The sequence below is a fragment of the Arachis duranensis genome, chromosome 3, assembly GCF_000817695.3.
Source record: "Arachis duranensis cultivar V14167 chromosome 3, aradu.V14167.gnm2.J7QH, whole genome shotgun sequence".
Lineage (NCBI taxonomy): Eukaryota > Viridiplantae > Streptophyta > Magnoliopsida > Fabales > Fabaceae > Arachis > Arachis duranensis.
The window spans coordinates 41,330,116-41,334,802 of NC_029774.3; the positions used below are offsets into that span (position 1 = coordinate 41,330,116).

A 4,687-nucleotide genomic window follows, 5' to 3' on the forward strand; every position below is an offset into this window, starting at 1 on the left:
AATAAACTGCAGGAGCTTCACCCTCAATCAGGCTGGATCCACACTAAACCTGGGGTTCAACACTGGAGGAAGATTGGCGGATGCTCAAACCAGCGTTGATCACATACAGCCTACCATAGAAGAAATCATTCACAGTTGGAGTAGACAGTAAGACCAAATTGATCCAGGGGAACAAAGCATCTCCTAGGCCTTAACCATCCTCTTATTACTAGTTATAATCAAACATAGTAATTCCATTTTATTTTACTTTTATGCATTCCAACAAACAAGCAACTTTTCTATCCGCCTGACTAAGATCTACAAGATAACGACTGCTTGATTCAAGCCGACAATCCTCGTGGGATCGACCTTGACTCGCTCAGGTATTACTTGGACGACTCATTACACTTGCTAATTCAGTTGTACGAAGTGTGGGAATTTGTGCACCAAGTTTTTGGGCCGTTGCTGGGGATTGTTCGAGTTGAATAAACTAACGGATTATCTTGTTGCTTAGATTAGGTATTGTTTTTTATTTTGTTTGAGTCTTTTATTTTCTTCTTTTTTTTCAAAAAATTCAAATAAATTTTCAAAAACCTTTTGTTTATTAATCTTTTTTTTTTGTCTGAGTCTTTTGTTTGTGTTCTTTGTGAATTTTCGAATTTCTTGAGTCTTCTTTTTAAAAATTTTCAAAAATAGTGTCTTTTGTTTGAGTCTAGTGTCAAATTTTAAATTTGGTGTCCTTTGTGTATTCTTGTTTCCTTTGAATTTTTCGAATTTTGTTCTTGGTGTTCATCTTGATCTTCAAGTTGTTCTTGGCTTTCTTCTTGTTTGGATCTTAACATTTTTAAGTTTGGTGTCTTTTTGTGTTTTTCTTTACAATTTTCAAAAATTTAGTGTTTTAGATCTAAAAATTTTTAAGTTTGGTGTCTTTTAGTTGTTTTTCTCTTTCTTCATTAATTTCAAAAAATCAAAAAAAAATATTTTCTATCTTATCTTTCTTTTAAATTTCAATTTCAAATCTTTTTCAAATATTTTTTTATATCTTTTTCATATCTTTATTTTATCTTTATCTTTAACCATAATTTTCAAAAATCACACATAATTAATTTCAAAAATTTCTAAATTTGGTGTTTTCTTGTTAGTTAAGTCAAGATTCAAATTTTAAATTCATATCTTTTTAAAATATTTTCAAATCTTTTCTTTTAATTTTGATTCTATCTTATCTTAACTTTCTTTTAAAATTTAACTTTCAAATCTTTTTAAATTTAAAACTATCTTTTCAAAGTTGATTTCAAAATCTTATCTTTCTTAACTTCTTTTTCAATCCTTTATCTTATCTTATTTCAAAATTCAATTTTCAAAATCAAATCTTTTTAATTTAAAACTTATCTTTCTTAACTTCCTTATCTTATCTTTCTTACCTAACTTATCTTATTTTGTTGACTTTTTCAAAATTTAAAATCAAATCTTTTTCAAAATCAGATTTCAATTCTTATCTCTCTTTTAAATCTTTTTCAAATCTTTTCAATTTCTACCTTATCTTTTCTAATTTTAAAATCAAATCTTTTTCTAATCATTTATCTTATCTTGTTTTCAAATCTTTCTTAATTAGTTACTTGTTTTCTTTTTCTTCTTTTTCAAAACTTCCTAACTAATTCTTCTTTCCTATTTTTGAAAATATCTTCTCTCCTTCTCTCTCTTCTTTTTCGAAAAACATATATTTAATTTTCAAATCTTTTTAATTAATTAGTCATCTTAATTCTTAATTAGTTACTTATCTCTTTTCTTTTAATTTTCAAATTCTCTCTCCCTTCTTTATGCGAATTCTTCTTCTCTCTTCTCCATCTTCATTCTTCTTTCTTCTTCACATCTCACAGGGAGTCCTCTGTTCTTGAACAATGTGCTCCCATTCTTCTTCCTTTTTGTTTACCATTTCTTGTTTATGAGTAGGAATAGGGATAAAGAACCCCTCTTTAATCTTGATCCTAAGCCTGAGAAAACTCTAAGGAGGTGCCTTAGTGCACAACACTCCGGAGGAAATCTCACAGAGATATTCGAACAAGAGACAAGAAATACAGACATGGCAAATAATGCTAATGGTGGAGGAGAACAAAGAAAGGTTCTTGGAGCCTATACTGCACCCAATTCAGACTTTTATGGGCACAGCATATCAATTCCTGCCATCAGTGCTAACAACTTTGAGCTAAAACTTCAACTGGTTACCTTAGTTCAACAGAACTGCCAGTACTATGGACATCCACAAGAAGATCCAAATAAATTCATATCTGACTTCTTGCATAGATGTGACACAATCAAGACCAATGGAGTAAGTCCCGAGGTCTATAAATTCATGCTCTTTTCTTTTGCTGTAAAAGACAGAGCTAGAGTGTGGTTAGATTCGCAACCTAAAGAGAGTTTTAACACATGGGAGAAGGTGGTCAATGCATTCTTGACCAAGTTCGTTCCACCTTAAAAGTTGAGCAAACTTAGAGTGGAAGTTCAAACCTTTAGACAAAAAGATGGTAAATCCCTTTGTGAAGCTTGGGAGAGGTACAAGCAACTTATTAGAAGATGCCCTCCCAACATGATATCAGATTGGACCACATTAGACATATTCTATGATGGCCTTTCTGAGATATCCAAGATGTCACTAGATAACTCTGCTGGTGGATCACTGAAGAGAGGAACTTTTGCGTGGTCTAGAATTCAGAATAAATTTCCGTTGCAAGTATAGCTTCTAAACCAACAAAAGTCCTTTCTTACAAACGTTTTGGTTGTCACAAGTAACAAACCCCTAAATAAATTGATAATTGAAGTATTTGAATCTCAGGTCGTCTTCTCAAGGAATTGCAGGGAGGTATGTTCTTATTATTGGTTATGAGTTTTGTAAATTGGGGATTTTGAAAGTAAGGAAGAAGTATGTTAAATGACAAGTAAAATTAAAATAGTAATAATAAAATAAACTTTTGGCAAGGTATTAGAACTGGAAGTCCTATCCTTATCAATTGTGATGAGAATTGGATTTTAATCCCACTTAGTTAACCTTTACTAAAGCAAAGGAAAGTCAAGTGGAATAATTAGTTTGATCCTCAAGTCCTAGTCAATCCCTGTGGGAAGACTAGCTTTAAAGCGATCTGCCAATTTCAACCACTGCTTTATTTGATAACTCAAGCGTCACCAATTACTTAACTAGAGCCAAAAGGGAAAATTCTAAATTAAATTGAAGACATCATAAATAGAATAAAGTAAGCATAAATCTGAAATACCTCAATTGCATTAATAAAAGCAGTCAAATCTAACATGGAAAAGTTCATAAGCCAATTGGGCAATATAAGTCAAATACAAATAAAAGCATTAGAGTATCTAAAAGTGGAAGAAAAATATAAAGTAAAAAGAATATGAACCTGTGATGAAAAAGAAATAAATCCTAATTTCTAAAAATCCTAATCCTAAATCCTAAGAGAGAGGAGAGAGCCTCTCTCTCTAAAAACTACATCTAAATTATGAAAAGTGTGAATTATGAGTCTCCTTTTATTCTTTCACTTTGTAGCCTTTAATCTGTGTTTTCTGGGCTTAAAATTGGGCCTGAAATAGCCCAGAATTCGCTGGTTATGAAATCGGCCACGCTGATTTTTGCAGATGCAATGCATCCGCGTGAAGTGCGCGTTCGCGTCGCCTACCTGTACGGCCATTATAGCAAATTATATATCAAATCGAAGCCCCGGACGTTAACTTTCTAACGAAACTAAAACCGCATCGTTTGGACCTCTGTAGCTCAAGTTATGACCATTTGAGTGCGAAGAGGTCAGGCTGACAGCTTAGCAATTTCTTCAACTTCTTGTATTCCTTCAACTTTTGCATGCTTCCTTTCCATCCTCTAAGCCATTCCTACCCTGTAATCTCTGAAATCACTTAACACACATATCAAGGCATCGAATGGTAATAAGAGAGGATTAAACATAGCAAAATTAAGACCAAAGAAGCATGTTTTCAATTATAGCACAAAATCAGGAAGGAGAATGTAAAACCATGCAAATCATATGAATAAGTGGGCAAAGGCTTGATAAAAACCACTCAATTGAGCACAAGATAACCATAAAATAGTGGTTTATCAACCTCCCCACACTTAAACATTAGCATGTCCTCATACTAAGCTCAAGAGAAGCTATAAAAAAGTGAAGAGGAATGATAGAATGTAAGAAATGCAACCTATCTATATGAATGCAACTACATGCAAAATATTTCTACCTACTTGGTTAAAAAGTAAATAAATTCTCCAAGACAAACATGAATTAAATTCCACTAATTCAAATCATACAGTAAAAGACAAGTAAACTTGTAAGAAGATAGCTTATGAAAGCAGGGAACACAGAATCAAGCATTGAACCCTCACTGATAGTGTATATGCACTCTAATCTCTCAAGTGTCTAGGGTCAATCACTCTATTCTTCTCTAATCATGCTTTCTAAAACTTTGTTCTTCACCTAACCAATCAACTAATGTTTAATGTACCAATGCAAACATCATGAGGTCTTTTCAAGGTTGTAATGGGGCCAAGGCAAGGGTGAGGATATATGTATGGCTAAGTGAGCTATAAATTGAATCTTTGAGTAACCTGGGCTATCACCTAACTTACATACATTCTATGTAACTTCTAAAATCATGCCTAGCTACCCATAATTCCCACTTTTGTATCACATACTCATGT

At 32.6% G+C, this 4,687-nt stretch overlaps 1 non-coding gene across 1 annotated transcript; it reads right to left on the reverse strand.

Annotated features, from left to right (window-relative positions):
- Nucleotides 1–2,461: 2,461 nt before the first annotated feature.
- On the reverse strand, nt 2,462–2,570 carry LOC127746392 (small nucleolar RNA R71). The gene has a single exon (XR_008008012.1). It is a non-coding gene; the product is annotated as a small nucleolar RNA R71 (small nucleolar RNA).
- Nucleotides 2,571–4,687: the final 2,117 nt, after the last annotated feature.